Source organism: Amblyomma maculatum, chromosome 9, assembly GCF_055883805.1.
Source record: "Amblyomma maculatum isolate TAMU_Amacu chromosome 9, ASM5588380v1, whole genome shotgun sequence".
Lineage (NCBI taxonomy): Eukaryota > Metazoa > Arthropoda > Arachnida > Ixodida > Ixodidae > Amblyomma > Amblyomma maculatum.
Window position 1 is genome coordinate 31,418,918 of NC_139352.1, and position 17,011 is coordinate 31,435,928.

The window sequence follows — 17,011 nt, forward strand, 5'->3', positions numbered from 1 at the left end:
AGCTTCCTCTCCAGTGTCCCGCCGAGCTGAACGAAGGCGGCGGCGAAGGGGCTCTCTTACGAAGGCCGTGCTCGCCTTCTCAGGACCCGCTGGGAAGTTTTGTTTTGCTTTATTCTTTTCCGCGGGAAAGGAAGCGCCTCTTGAGGGCCATTCTCTCTCAAGTATCGTAGCCGGAGCAGTCCGGCGCCTCGATGGCTGGATGCGCTGAAGAATGCGTGCGCCGCACATCAAGTCCCTCTCCAGGCGCCTTCTCGGGCGCCCAAGAGAACCAGTAATGCTGGAGATAGGAATGGGTGATTCGAAACGAGCGGCGGGCTTGCAAAAAAGAAAAAAAGGAAAAAGAAGCTGTAAATAGAAGCGGTAAAGGAAAGAAAATAAGACGAATGTTAAGCGGAAGTTGGAGGTAACCATATGGGAACGGCCGTCGTTATCGGGTCGGACGCCTGCGCTGAACGCTGGGGTGTCTTCTTGCTGCATCTTCAGTATCGTGAAGAGCAACTGTCTTCGTTCGGCGAGCGTTGCATGGGTCGTCTGGCGACCCGCATTGTGCGCCCATGCCGGTCGCGTTCGCGTGCATCCACTGCATGACTACGGGTCGTTTTGTTGCTTCCGTTAGTCTCTCTCCGACTTTTATCAGCGAGGAAGCGTCCACGCTACGTTGTTCCAGTGCCACTCCTTCCCTAACCATTAGCGTCGGGGAAGCGACGCTTCGTAGCACAGAACGTACAGCTCTTAAATTTTCTTTGTGGGAGCAATCAGAAGACAAAGGGTGGCGACTTTTTGTGCGTTTTTTCGGACACGATCGTGGCCAATGATGCTACACGTTCTTGGCCAGCCGTGCGCTAAAGAGGAAAGAGGTGATATCTTGCACGGTTTTGCCTTTTCCTGGCAGCACTCCTTCTGGTTTTACGCTTCGCCTCGCAGACCGAAAGGTGTGCATCTGAGTAGAACAGTTATGCGGCGGCAATGTGACGCAGTCAAGTGAGCAATGTTTCATGACTTACCTTAACCCCCCCCCCCCCTCCCCTCGTCTACCACTGCGTCTGACCCACGCATCTGACCACTCCCCTCTACCTGGACTGCGTGCAGTGCTCCGCTGACGAAGAAGAACAGCAAAACACGTAATACTTGACGCTGCGCCATAAGCGTTCAATGCCGGACCACCAACTGCGCCAGATGCTCAAGCATGGCTTGAGAACCAAGAAACCACGGTCAAGACCATTCCTGCGTTTAGAAATGTGGGTCAAGGTGTACAATCGGTCCACATCGTCCGTAACGTCGACGTCCGCGCCCACTTCATCAGGGACCGCAGCAGCGTTCACGACGTTCTCTTTGGAACTTGAAAATGGGTCGCGACCAAATGGATCTGACACAAAATGAGCCGCGAGAAAAAGAAGAAGCACCGCGCGGACTACGTACATCAAAGCCCACCCGACGCAGTGTAAAAGGACTTCTGCACTGCAGTCCATTAGCTGGGAGGTCAATGACCTCGCTGCAGCTCGTTCGCTCGGCGTGCGTGCTGCGACCGCGTGCTGTTCAGAGGAAAAATCACACTCACGATCTGGGCATTCCCGCAGTCGATCATCGCCGCTTTTGCTTCGTATTGTTTACACCTTTATTCTGCGCTATCGTGCTATATACACATTTTTCCATCTTTGTCACAGCCGCCTTTGCGAAGCACGAACTCGGTGCTAAAGGTGGACCGGGCTATCCTTTTATCTCAACTTGTCTTTCCTCTCAGTCTGCAAACAAAAACGAAACAAAAAAGAGCCCAACAGTATTTCAAGGCTGTTTCTACACTTTGTAATGGCTTATCAACGCTAAATTGCAGCTTTGATACTAGCTGAGAACAAAATTTGGTCTACTGTCAAAGAGTCGCAGCTGCTTTGTGAAATTCAAGTACTGTGTGACGAGGCTGCATGGTGTCGTGGAACTGTGATCCACAGAGCTACCGTAGGAACTATACGAAACCATTAATACAGACTCTAGTTGCGGGTCTCTTCGTAAAACTCTGCTGCATTCATTTGTGTAAATTTGTGCCCTACGTTCACATCTACGCTCTTACCCTGTACCAGCGCTAATTAATTTTGCGAGGCTCTGGTAGCTTCGGTGTACAGAAAACACAATTTCAAGTGGTAACGCTGGGCCGTGGTGTTTTTCTTTTTTTTTTGTTTCTTGTTTCATGATAACTTGTGAATGTAAGGTGTCACTGCTACCTAGGTGTCACTACTACCTAGTAAGTACAGACAACCTTTGATTGATGCGCAGATGTGTAGTCTATCACGTTCTCTTAGGCTGTGGGAAACGTACGTACGTACGTTGGTCAGGAAGGTTGTCTGTGAATGGTAGGCTAAAATAGCACGCTAATAACGTGAAAATTCAAAATGAAGTCGTTATGAAGTTTTTCTCGGAGATCACTGTTTGACGTGCAAGGATCAAGTTCCTGCAATTCAGAGAGACTACTGTCTTTAAGAATAAACTATGCGCCATATACGGAAACTCGTGGAATCCGACCGGATTTCTATAGACTTGCAAGAACTATGTAGTGCTGTTTCTATAGCTCTCCCAGACAAACCATATTTGTGCATGTGAAAACGAACACACTGGTCCGTCCGACATGCACACTTTTCAAGTGGCCACAATAAAAGTTTGTGGAAGGACAGCGCTTGTCCGCATCTCGTCTTTGTCCGTTATCTTCTAATTATCACTATTTCACTTTGTGCCGCTGTCTTTTCCGTAGTAATTATCATCCGTTTAAATTGCATCCAGCGTTATTCCTCAATCGGGATCACTGTTTTGAAATGGGCCTACCTTCGTTAAAGAATCTATAACCAGGATCAAGATACTTCGGCGACCTGTCTCTCTTGCAAACCTAGCTTCTGACCATCTTTCGAACTAACCCTACAGAGCGTCCGCAGCAGCTCTCTTGAAACGACGAGCCACGCTCAACACAGAACTGTTCTGTTTTTCTTTTTGCCCCGAGCCCAGCTCCTGTTTTTCTTCAGACACCGCTGGTAGACGTCTGACCTTGCATATTTGGCCGACGTATCCAGGGCGACACGCAGTGGATGCATTTCGGAACATGTTTCCTCTGTAGAACGTAGACGCGAACATCAGCATTCCAAAAGCGCTCGCCGCGGACTCGTAGTGACTGCCACGGGGACACAGACCACTCCTCCTCCGCCGCCTCTCCCAGTGGCGATGTCACACCGGCTGACGGAAGATGTCTCGTCAGGGTCAACGGGGCAGTCTGCGCCGTCGGCCCGAAGATACAACCGCTCCTCCTCCACCCATTAGGTCGTCCTGGAACCTTTGCGACATCTAGTTTTCTGTTCTTGCCCGTGTCAGCAAAAGACATCCAACACGGACCCAACGCACTCACCGACACTCCGCACAAGATCTGCCGTTGACCCGAGTGACGGGTATAAAAGGAGGAAGCCAAGTGGCTTCGTTGGCCGACCTGGATAAGGAATTTTTTTTTTTTAGGTTCTTGGGTTGTAGGTCGCTGTCGCTACTTTACAGTTGTGGAGGTTGCCGTTGCACCAAATAACAAACAGAACAGACAAGAAGCAAAAGGCATGACGCCGCAATAACAAATTGCATGCGCTCTCACTGCTGAGCAGCCCCAGCCGCGAAGAGTTCTGGAACCGGTATGTACCTTGGCCGTGAGGGGCATGGTCACGTACCTTATACGTCGTATATCTCACCGCGGTCGTCTCTTCAGCGCCCCTTTGCGACATCGGCTTCCCATACGCCCTCTCTCGGTGGGGGGCTGCACGCTCGGGACTAACGGGCATGACCGCGTAGGCCCGTTTCGTTACAGTGGAAGTGACTTAGGTAGGCGGCAACTTAATATCCCTCACGTATTGTAGGAGGGGTTGGTAAACAGGTCTTTAAAGTATACCTTGTATTCGTAAATCCTTTTTTTATACGTTTTATTTTGTTTCTAATGCTCCTAGTGCGATTTCCTCGCGGTTTATTTTGTTGAATTTGGCTCCTAAAGCAAAATATTTGCTCGGTTCTCTTTGAATTAATTATTTCTCTTTGATTATTTGTATTGTAGGCAGCTTAATTTTTACTCATGACCCCAGTACAGTCCACGGACTGCCAAGGAAAGAACTATGAAAACTTAGCGAAACGGCAGTCAAAATGCCGGTCAACCAATAGCAAAGATTTCGGGCGAACAGCTGCGTTAATTATTGCGTGTCTGCCTCCACGAGGGCTCAACGTGAAGCCGGGAGTATTGAAATGTACATGTGACTTCGGAGGCGTTCTTAGCTTACCTTATTGAGCTCCCCCGAAATGGCGCTAATTTAAAGTCTAGCGTCTAATTATAATAATTTAACTTGATTGAGTTTCAAGTGTTTCACCAACTAAATTTGAAAAAAAAATATTTCTTGTGATGCGCAGTTACTTCAGATTACGTGCTTAACTGCAATATTTGATGTGGGTGCATGTAAATAAACGAATTGCACTGTTTAAATGAAGAAGTGCGTAGAACGAAACGTATGCCATGGTTTTTTGCGCAGCCTACTTTGCGTCCGCACTACTCACCTGGTTGAGAGTCGATGCCCAAAGCCGGATTTCCCTGTCCAAACATAAAGAGCGCTTTTATCTTTACAATATCACGCTGCGTGAAATAAAATTAGCGAATGCGCTGTAGACCTCGACTCGGCCTCAGATTTCCTCAGAAATATCTTGAATGCGCTCAAACCGTCAACCCAGGCAGCAAGAACCATATGGCCAATATTGGGATCATATCTATGTAGGACCGGGTATTGCCAGCATTGGGATCATATCTATGTGGGACCGGGTATTGCCAGCATTGGGATCATATCTATGTGGGACCAGGTATTGCCAACAGGGTAAGTATTGGGTCCATGGTTTTGGCTAACTTGGGAAATGCAATTAGAATGCAACCCACCCGGAACTAAGAGCCAAGCTGCGCAACAACCGATATTTGTCCTTAAGAACTTTGCGCTGTATAAATTGCCACGAATGGCACAACTGCGTACTACATGTAATGAGAAGGTAGGTTATTCGCGTCATTAAGGTTAGCTAGAAAAAGAGGGCGAAATATTAGTAGGTATGGAAGGAAGCATAACTGGAGTTCAGGGTCTTTAGTGGGTGTTTCCGTGAGAAGAATAGCAGATGAAGGTTCTGATAACGCGCGCAATTTCAAGGAAGGTCTGCTTGGTGCGTACGGATACTACGTTTCATCGTAATCATACATGGTTTGTTTTTTTGGTTTTGGTTTTGGGGTTTAACGTCCGAAAGCGACTCAAGCTATGAGAGACGCCGTAGTGGAGGACGCCGGAAATTTCGACCACCTGGGGTTGTTTAACGTGCACTGACATCGCACAGCACATGGGCGCCTAGCTTTTCGCCTCCATCGAAAAGCGGCCGCCGAGGCCGGGATTCGATCCCGCGTCCTGTAATCATACATGGTAGTAATTGAATTACGGTAATGAAATTACTGTAGTTTAATTACTTTTTCCAGTAATTTGTAATGTAATGAATTACGTTTTCTTTTTGGTAATTTAGTAATGTAATTAATTACTTTCTGGCAGTAATTTCGCAGCAAAAGTAATTAATTCCATTCGAAATTACTTTTACTAAAATACACCGCTATTCTCCTTCAGTAGACAACAAAATAGAGTGCTGCGAAAGCAGGAACGACAGGCCGCAAGCCGAAGCCAGCGTAACGGATTGACAAAACGAGACAAAACGAAACAGTGCGCTTGAGACCTCCTGTGTAGCAGTTCAGAGTGCGGCTATCCCATGGCAACCTTTCTCCAAGCAGCAGGAAACAAGGCGTCAATGCCGAAGGGACAGATGGTGCAAGAAAGCCGGAGTTGAAAACTAGTTGGAAGCGCGGCGTGTTGCGTCGGCTAGGGAACAGTGGCGCCTGGGTCACCACAGGGCGAAGGAGGGTTGGGGCGAAGTAGACAGGCAGAAGTGTCCATGCCGTGAGCCGCCGTTTCGTGAGCATTACTGAGCGCAAGGTGATGAGGACGATTCTTGGGATTACGGAAGCAATAAATAACCTAGCTGCTTCGGGACCTTCAAGTGGCGGAGACAGCTCCGGGCCAGCAAGACACTGGGTTCGCCTCTCATTTCACGACCGTTCGATCATGCTTCTGCTTTTGTTGTTGTTTTTCTTTTTGGGGTTGTATTCTTTTTTCAACTTCAGGTGCTGTAGGAAAGAGGGAAGAAATAGTTCTCTGGGGCGGAATTTGGTGGGAAGACGAAAGAATGTACGTGCTTCGTGTCTGGAGAACAAGTTCTTGTTTTGTTTGCTAGCTTTACTTAGTTTTTGCATGGAGAAAAACTAGAAAGTAATTTAAAAGTAATTGAATTACAAGTCGAATTAATTGCAATGTAATTTAATAACTTTTTAGGAGCAGTAATGAGTAATGTAATTATTACTTGTCTGCGATTTTGAGCAAAGTAATTAGTAACGTAATTTATTTCCTTTTCAAAAGTAATTTTGCCATGTATGATCGCAATCGCCGCGCTTCCGACATCGTAGTGCAGAATTACTGGTAATTCATTTTCCCGCGCCTCTAACGTTGTAATGCATTAAAACTTCCTATTAGGAGAGCTGGTAATTCATCTCGATGTTGGGCGTTAGAGCGCAAGTAAAGAGAAGAGAGGCGAGATGCAGACACAAACCCGCGTTAGCGCTGGCGAAGAGACATGGTGGAGCGCTGGTCAATGACCAGAAAGGCGAGGCACACACACCAGCGTTATCACGTTCAAAAACCCCAAGGAGTCGAAATTTCCGGAATTCTCCATACGGCGTCTTTCATAGCCCGAGTCGCTTTAGGACGTTAAAACCCACACACCAAACCAAACCGATTTTTATTCGAAAAAATAATCGAATGGAGTTGTTCTGACCGTTTTTTTTTTTTTTTCAGCCATTTTGAAACATTTGTGTCGCTAATAACCACGATTTCATTTAGTGTGTGTAACAATGCATCCTACGGAAAAATTGAGAGCCCAGTGTGTTCGCTTATAAGCCGTCTAGTGGCGCTCCTTCAGCATTCATGGAAGTCCTTGCCGTTGGAGAGGTTAGGACAAAAATCTTCCTTTAAGGAGATTTAGAACAATAGCAATCTACGAGCCTACAGTGCAGCTCAGCAGTGACTCCCAGTGCTTTAAAAGTTTCACAAAGCCTGTGCATGTAATTCGCGATGGATATGTTAGAGTGGGAAGAAAAAAAAATGGAAAAATAAAAGTGTCCACACCCGCACCGCAGTTTGGCATAACAGGCTTACGTAGGGGAATTCTGATTCATTGCACATGGCGCTAAATCTAAGTCGGCAGAATGGTCGTTAGAGGGCCTTACAGGATGATTTTGTGCGCCACCATAAAGCGAGCTTATGCTACATTTGCTATATTTTGCATATTATATATTGTAGCCGCAAACGCGTGCATTTGCACCGACCAGTCGCCACTCGGACAACTTCCAAAACAGGCATCAATATTCTTGCATTCAAGCTCACTCTTCAAAGCAAGTGCCGTCTTCTTTGCGTCCGGCGGAATGAAAAATGTTCTCAGCGCTTTTAATACGCGAAGCAAACGTTCCAACCTTCACCTTGGTAAAAAAAGTGGGGAGGAACGCGAGAGGCCCTCGTAAATCACTGCGTGACCGCAGTCGGCGCGAAGAGGAGGAACAAGCGATCGCAGCGCCAGATTACCCCTCGCGGTTAATTGTATACACACAGGAAGCAGTGGCAGTGCTCTGTGGCTGGCGAGTCTAGGCCCCCAAAGAGCGCCGTTGTGTACCCGCGGTCACGCAAGCGTTCTCGGACGCCCGAGGCACGCGTAGCGTCGAGCTTCGTAATGACGGTCGTCGCGAAACTCTGAATGGGGCTCCCCGCTGGAAAAATAGCGCCGGTGAAAACTTGTTCTCCGCGCTGGCCTCGCCCAAACTGGCCAGACGCCGGCGCGGCGCGCGCGCGCGCGGTAGGGAGAACGGCTTGCGCAACAGGCTGAGAGCTCCGGTTGGGTACCGTATTGGCTCGAACGTAAGCGCCACCCTTTCCCGCCAGGCTGTCCGGCATGTGCGCGAATCTGCTGGCAAAGCCACCCGCCTGTCGTGCCGGATACTGCATCGCAGGGGCTGTTCTTTCTTTCACCGAGGGATATATTGTGTGACTGGATCGTTTGTTTGCCGAGGAATGCTTTCTACTCCCCCTACCCTCCCCGCCCCCCACACGCACAACCATTCAGTGGCGTTGGTTGAGGCACTAAATCATACTCATCACGTGAAATCACATACCACGTCCTCCAGGATATGTATTTTGAAGGCGTGATTGTCCTCGTGGGGCTACATTTCCCCTTTTCAATTGGTGAGCCCCAACTTGAACGCAAGAGCAGGAAAACGACGTTGATCGAACCGCGACGCCTGAGGGGGGGGGGGGGGGGGGGGGGGGGGGGGGGGCTCAGGTTCTAGTGACAAAGGTGCAAATCATCATCAGCAGGAGCAGAACTACATCCACTGCAGGGCAGATGACTCCCCGATACTCCTCCAATTAGCCCGGTCTTGTGCTAGCTGCATCCTCATATAACCCTCGCAAACTTCTCAAGTTAATACGCCCACCTAAAGCTCCGTGGCTTCCTGCTAAGCATTAATTCTCTTGGAATCCACTCTGTCGCCCTTAGAGGCCATCGGTTATCTTGCCTGCGCCTTACACGACTTTCCCATACGAATTTCGTCTCCTTGGTTTTAACTAGAATGCCGCTAATTCGCTACAACCCGTTTTGTTGGTCTTCAGGTTTCAGCCCCATAGGTGAATATCGGTAAGATACAGGTCTTATACAGCAGTTAAGGTGGAAATAATGTGAACTGAGGAAGGAGAAATTAAAAGGAAAGGGGCCCAAGCGAAGACTTGTCAAACGCCAGTCAAAGACTGATTTGCAAATGTCCAAAAAAAAAAAAAAACAAGTTTAAAGCGACTTGATCAATCAAAGGCACCCGCGCATGAACGCAGTTCTTGAAGTCATGCATTTCCGGAGAAATAGGAAAGAAGAATGTGAAAGGGTGTGTAAGGGTGCTTGCGGTTGTCCGAGGAAGCAAAAAAAAAATAAATAAATAAAACAAGAGAAGCAGGGAGAACACCGAATTTAACTCACTGTCCACGTTGTCGTACTTGTTCTTCTTTGTAAGGTTCGTCAAAATCATGCGGCAAATTGACTCAATAATGGATCTTCTGATATCATTTTTTCTTATTTTTATAATGAAAGCAGGAAATGGGCGGTGACGCGTTGGAAGTACCTGGGTTATTTATTCCCTACAAATTTTATATTTTTGCTCTTGTCTTGCTGGGGAAAATAAGAGAGAGGTGGGGGGGGGGGGGGGGGTTCGGTAAGACATTGAAATTAGTAGAAGAATATTATGGCTGCTACGACTACTTCATATTCTCCCGATTCTTATGAATTTGAACTCGAAGGAGACTGACAATTGTTTTAATTATGCAGATTGAGAATTAAGGTGATTCCGATCGGGATTTGGCATGCTTAAAGTATGTTGGCCTACCCTAACATCAGTTCTGACTAACCAGAACTTCTTAAGTGGGTTCAAATCAGAGTGCTCTCACTGTACTTCATCCATCTGTACGTTCTGTTCGGGGGCTGACGGTTCAGGCCAATATTTGGGAAGTCTTGTTATTTTCTCCCGACACAAGCTCGCCGACACAAGCTCGAAGGCAAACTTTTAGGCGTGCTGCTTTTGTTCGCCTTTCTGCGGTAGTGAGTAGGAGCATACACCGTCCAAGACTTGGTCTTTTTTCAGTTTCTACGGGTTTGAGCGCCCGAAGGTGCGCGCAGTCATAAGTGGTCGCTCTAATATTGCTTCGATTAGGCAGATGCACGGCGTTCCACGACTTCGTCAAAAATTGCTCCGCAACCAAAACTCCATTTGCGCAGGCATTCCTCCCTTTGTCGGCTTTCTTCGTATCCTCGTTTATTATTTTCTTTGACCTCGAAAGCTTTTGTACCTCGCAAGAGCCGCCGTCCAATTAAAACAGGGACGCTCCTAGGCTTTGTCTTGACCGGTTCCAGTTAAAGAACTTGGAGGCCGTTGGCCTCATGCGTCCTCCAGCTATTGAAAGCGTTACTTTGTAGCTGAGCCCATTGCTTAAAGGGCGACTAAGTTTCATCCTGCCATTGCATTTGAATGAATTAGGAAATGCCTCTCACCGTTCTTTTAGTGTAATATTGTTCATAGTCTCTTGATAAAACAAAGTCCAAAGGGATCGCAGTTTTCTTTATTATTATTATTATTATTATTATTATTATTATTATTATTATTATTATTATTATTATTATTATTATTATTATTATTATTATTATTATTATTATTATTATTATTATTTAAGGAATATTTCAACCAGCGGGATCCTTTTTATTTCTTTAGCGGTCGATCCTGGCCATCAAGAATGCACTTTGAATAAAGCGGAAGTTCCATTTAAGGACGGTGCATTGAATATGTCAATAATGTATGTAAATTGCAGATGTTTGAAGCCTTAGGTTACGTTCCCCAAATCGCATTCGTTGTATTGTTTGGTTGGACCTTCCTCGGCATTGCTGCGGATGGTATTTACGAGTTGCATACATTTACTGCGCTACAGCCGTTCCAAGTATGCTGTGTCTAGATTTCTGTTTACCTACTCCGAAATGTTAAGCTGCGGCTTACAGGTCGCTGTTTATTAATCGAAATCATAACCACCGTAAGTTGTTGACATTCCTGCAGGTTAAGGAATTCGGGGTTATGTAAACGTTCTGAGGCTATGTTCAGCGCTCTATAATCAGTTTTACAACCTTGTTACAGGGACCATGTAGTTGTAGGGGTCCAAGCGCCACTACTGGATGCTTTGACGGCATCCCCGTATCTATATTGCCAGCTTTGACAGCCTTTCTAACCTAAGCAGGTTGCTGTGCCTTTCTGACCTAAGCAGGTTGCTGTGTCGAAAGGCGCTTTTCTTTGCGTACACACACGCGTAACATTTCTAAAGAACGACACGGCAATTAATGAGTAATTGCTTCAATTGGCCGTAATAAACTAAGCGGCACAGTTTTTGCATATTTCTAACATATTGAATATTCGAGTTTGTTACGGGCATTCTCGTCTGCCGCAAATTATCTTGGCTTCGCTAATGTTCCGTAACTACCCACGTCCGCTTTTCGGGTTTTTCCCTTTCCCGTACTGACAAAGCCTGCTTAGAAAATTACAAGGAACGAAATGGAAATTTATCTCTGCCCGATTCTCCGGCGACTTCTTCTAGTCCATCGTGGGCGTGACTTAATTACAACTCCTCGCTGGTCATAACTCTGCTGGGGCCTTATTTCACGCATATAAGCTGAATCCCACGCGTCTTGTCCGCGGCCCCACCTGAGGTCCCGTCGCGGTGCATATATCGAAACAGAAAACTGAACAAAAGCGACCCTGACTATATTCATCAGGCCTAGCACCCACACTGCATCGGCGCAGTGCTGTACAAATAAGGCTCTTGTTCTTTCTTCGAGACCATCGGCCAGCCGGCTTCGTGATATCAGCCCAGCTCACGGAGGCGGCGCCCACCTTGGCTCACTTTGCCTAATGCAAGGCCGCGCGTGCTGTAACAGCGTAAAGAAGGCCTTAGCAGAGCAACAAGCAGGGAATCCGTGTACGTGACTTCCGTTCTGATGTACAAAGGATTCCCGTGTGGATGGTGCAAGAAACGACGCCGTAGCTCTTGGTGCCTCTAATAGAATCTTCTCGCAAACAACTCAAACGTGCACTCTAGCGCATACTCGAATACTCCTTTTCCTCATTCAGATCTCTCGTCTTGCGGCTCACTGTCAGCCTTATCTGCTTAATATTGCTGGCATGCCTTGGCTCCCTCGTATAGCAACTGGGTGTGGTCGTGTTGCGGATGCTGTCGAGAGACCTGGCCGGCTCCTTAACAATCTCCGCTTTTTCTTTCTGTTTCTAGCTTTTTCCCCCCTCTTCTACTTTAGTCTTCTTTCTTCACTCATTCATTTCAGTAATGCTATACGAAAAGAGGCTGGCCCTTGACACTGACCTTTCTATATTTAGCTTTCACTTTTCAGATAAATATAGAAGCTTTTCGCACCGCTCTTCCATTCACGCTCCGTTTACCGTCTTTTCTCAGTATGCACAGAGTTTTGGCGGATTTACGGTTCGCTCTCGAATACATTACGGGGGTTGGAGGTGGCGGGTAGTTTGAGCAAGAGGGAGAGGGGGGGGGGGGAGTCGGTGTTTCAAATGTACAATGTTCTCCTTTGTTTAGACGAGGCAGGAGGTCCTTTTATCTTCACCGCAAGAAAGTACCCTGCTGGTGCAGAGGTCAGGGTCATCCTGCCGCCTTCTGAATGTGACAGGCAGCGCCATCTATTTGATGATGCTGAGTTTCTTGCCTGCCGCAGTAACTTGCGATGTCGGCACGACTGAGGCGAAACAAAGGACAGAGCCTATATACATACGGATTAAGAAAGGTCTGGTGCTCGTTTCCCGGTATAATTGCGTGGATCTTTCCTATTGACTGGCTTCGGCTTTGATGTCATGCAGAGCCGACGAACTTGTTGCTTTCCGCCTTCGAACCTTCCCTTCGCTATCGTCAGTTACCAAGCATGAGTCAGAAAAGAGCATCTACTGGTTGGTGTCGTCCGGCGGTTGAAGAGACGGCTAGCTATTAAGAGAGAGAGAGAAATAACATTTATTGCACCCGTCAAAAGGTTGGTGAGGAACCGAGGCGAAGCTCTGTCCCAACCATGTCCTCCCCCTCAGCCGTCGACCTGGATCCCTTGGATCTGAGCAGCGGCCAGAGCAAGACGGATGACTTCTCGTTGCCCTTTTTCGTCCTGCTTGAGAAGTAGTGCCTCCCAGGACTCATCTGTTCGGTCAGGTTCTCCAAATCTAGGACACGTCCATATCATATGGATCATGTCCGCTACGCTATCGCAACGTTTGCACCTGGGGCTGAAAATTTCCGGGTGCCACTTGCTGTAAAGCTGGGGGTTCGGGAATACTCCAGTCTGTAGCTTACGCCACATAATCTCCTCGCTTTTGGTGAGTTGCTTACACGCTTTTGGTAGTACTGATCTGCCTAATTTTTAATGATTTAGGATACCTTGGTAGGTATTAAGGTCATCGTCGAACTGTAGGGGCTCCTCATCGCGCAAGGGGTACGGGGTTGCGCATAAGTCGTCACTGGGATCCCGGAATGTAGCTAATTCTCGGGCCAGTACGTGCGCTTTCTCGTTCCCCCTCAGCCCCTGGTGCGCTGGTGTCCAAATGAGCGCGACCTGCTCTGCCGGTGGTGGACCACTGGCCAACACTCTTGCTGCTATGGCCGAAATGCGGCCCGCGTCAAAGTTTCTAATCGCTGATTTCGAGTCTATAACTGTAATTTTGACCTGTTGTTGTGTTAGAGCTATTAAACAATTTTGCGCGTGCGAATAACGGAAAGCTGTGTGAGTTGAAATTTGTTAGTGCTGAAAACCGTGCAAAACATACACCCCCCCCCCCCCCCCCCTGAGCAACTTTCCAATACGAAAAAAAAAAAATAGAGCATAAAGAGACACCACAGAGATACTAAAACACGCGTACGTGGAGTCCACAGTGTTATTTTGCAGCTAGAGAGCATGATCATTCATCTCGTCTCTCGGGCCAATTACGTCGCATTGTACAGCATAACCTATGTGACGACCAGCCGCACAAAAAGCTCAGTTGTACGACGAACTTGTTACGTAAAATGTGTCGGCGCAGAAGGTCAACACCGGGCGACGTGACCAGCAGAGCAAGCAGCATTTCTGAAAGCTCGGGTCTCGTTAAATAATAATCGTCCGAGAGGGGAGCGAGAGAGTCGGCACATTGTTCTACGAACGGTCGTCACCTGGCCTGGAAAATCTATGCGGTCAACGATTGTTACACAAAAGGAATCCCATGAACTTGGGGCTCTGCGTGTCTCGCCGCTTTTTTCCTTTGCTCAGCTATAATAGCTGACAACAGCGCTTAAAGGTGGTGGCGGCAAAAAAATGCCCAGGTCGCTTCCAAAGTCGCGCGCTTTCACCCCTGACCTCCACCGTTATGCCTCCCTTTCCAGAGCTAATCACTTTCCGCGAACGTTGGCGCAACCAGACGCACGTACGCTTCTAACGGTTCTCGCGTCGGCCATTTCGAGCCATTATTGCAGCTCTCGCCACAGCGGTAACGCTCCGCAACGGGCTCCATCTCAAACTTCGCGGAAAACGGCCGTTGCCGCCGCCACCGAAGTGCGGAATATCTCGTGACGGGCGCAGCTGCGAGCGCGAAATAGCGTCGTCGCCATATATGAAGCGAAAAAACAAAAACAAAAAACAAATATCGTGACTGTCATTCCGGGCATATGCACGCGTTGCTTCTAATTGCACGCACCACCACCATTAGGTACCCTTTTGCTCCTTCTATACGCGTCCCAAAGTAAACTGCAAACAAAATCACACCCTTAGAGGTGTATTTCTTTGTATCTAACTCGCACCCTCCCAAACCTCTTTGTATATAACTCACACCCTCCCAAATGGTGTTTTGAGTTACTGATGCACCCTTTAAATGGGTGCAGTGCCGCTTGCTGCACTCATTGAGAGTGCATCGGTACTTCCAATGCTTCATGTCTTGAGGCTGCTATAGTTAACCCAGAACCGGTGTGATTTTATTTACACTGATATGCTTCCTTATTAACGGCATGCTTACAACTGCGACTTCGTCCTACGTTGTGCTCGGTTAGGTATTAAAAATTTCGAGATCTCCCAACGTGTCCTGAGTGAGCGCACGGAGATGTGAGGGTTTAATTTAACCGTATGGTTGCCCCAGCTTATGTCCGAACTAACATATGTTTGCATTTTTTATGTCCGTGCTGTCGTTATGTTCGGCGCTATTCAGCGCGCGTATACGCTCACTGCCATGTTTGAAAATTTCTCGTTTAAATGTCGCGTAACGTCCTCTATACGTGACGATCGGCACCATCGCGAAGTATACAGTACGATGCGCTTGCAAAAAAAATAAATAAATAAAATAAAACGAGCTAGCTCTGCTGCACTAGTTCACATTTTGCTACGGTTTTTCAGAGTGGTTTGCGTAGACTTCGTCGCCCTATCGACAACCGTAGTGGAATCGTTTTATGCGACGTGACCCCTTTCCCAAGCCGTCGCTCGCTTTCTCATTCTGTATGCGCGAGTGGAATGAGTATTCAAATCACGCGTGAGACAGTCCTGTGAAATTCGTACTGCGTGATAACTGTCTACTCACGTGTTCAGCACATCAGATCAATGCTTCGGTTTTCCTTGTGTCTAACACGCTGCGCAGGTAATATAGGAAACTATGGGTGTGTCCTTTTCCTTATTTCTTTTTTTTTTTTTTTCATTGTTGTGTTGTGCTCTCACACTGCGCCTACCGAAGCTATTCGTTCGCCGTATAACATCGGTCTGTATCGTTCATTTCTTGGAATAAACTATCTTCCCAAAAACTCTCTTTCTCTTAAGAAAGGGGCATTGAATAGAATGCGGAGGAGAAACTTGCTAATATTGCATAATACTTTGCAGTGATTTGTTTCCACTTGTCTCATGTCGTTAATTTGTACTCTCCTCGTCTGATCGTCCACTAAATGTCGTAGAAAATGAAATTTGATAGCAACGTGAATGCTGTTTGTATGCTATTTCCAACCACTAGGCTGCGGGACAGCTGCAGGTCTGGACCTAGCCCAAAATAAACGAAATAAGCGATGCAGGACTGGTATACACAGAGAATTAACACATCACCATCATGATCATCATCATCATCATAATCATCAGCCTGATTATACCCACTGCAGGGCGAAGGCCTCTCCCATATATCTCCACTTAACCCGGTTCTGGACACGATGTTACTTTATTAAATGAAAAACAAGCACGTGCAGCTTCCGCGGTGCTGTTTGCAATTAGCTGGAAAGAAATCATACGGGCGTATCATCGAAAGGCGCGCAAGGCGTTCCGCGTGTTCCACAACGATGCACGCGTGCGGTGCCGCATCGACTCACTCGAGCCGAACGATATGCCGGTCGCGCGGCCCCAGAAAGAACCCTGTAAAATTAAATATATATATGCAGGAAGCAAATAGAGGACAGCGTTGCGTATCAGTGAGCATCACTCAACCAACGTCTTTCGCTGATTTCTCATTCGCACACTAGTAAACGAGGACCAAATAAATTCGCGAGTTTGCTAAAGGTTTGGAGCGCGCGAGTGGCTTTCTCCAGAGTGAGAGAGAGGAGGGAGAGGTCGATTTCAATGATAGCTGGAGATATTTGCTTGGTGCTGAGCCTAGAATGCTATTCCTGATGAGGACGACGATGAAGAGAAGAGGAAGGAAAAAACGTTGGCCGACGATTACGTTACTTCCTAATGCGAAATTTGAGCACAGCTCATCAGCTGCTTCACCTTTTTTGATATATTGACAAAGGTTGGTTGATTTCGTTGGCTTGTGGGGTTTAACGTCCCAAAGCGACTCAGGCTATAAAAGACGCCGTAGTGGAGGACTCCAGAAATTTCGATCACCTGGCATCGCACAGCGATCACATCGCATAGCACACGGGCGCCTTGCTTTTCGCCTCCATAGAAAAGCGGCCGCCGAGGCCGGGATTCGATCACGCGTCCTTGGGAGCAGTAGTCGAGCGCCGCAACCACTGCGCCACCCCTGAGGGGCAGATTGACAAAGATGTCGAGCAAGACATGTATGTACAATTACAGACAACTATTTTATCTTTCACACATATTTCTTCAAGAAACACTCCACTAAAAGTTGTTGAGTGCCATGAAGGAAGCTTAGTGATCGAAGAACTGATGAGAGCAATTAGTTATCGGGATGTTGCGGGAGGCAGCGCGTGGGCCCATAGGAACGTTGCGCGTCGAATTGAGACTAATGCCACAAATTTCAGACGAGAAGAAAGAACCTTCGCAAACACCTTTAAATACTTGAAAACGCTCTAGCCAA

At 47.4% G+C, this 17,011-nt stretch overlaps 1 protein-coding gene across 1 annotated transcript in view; it reads left to right on the top strand.

Annotated features, from left to right (window-relative positions):
- Positions 1 to 17,011, top strand: part of LOC146178763 (uncharacterized) — a 95,332-nt gene that overhangs the window by 17,708 nt on the left and 60,613 nt on the right. The window lies entirely within an intron of this gene.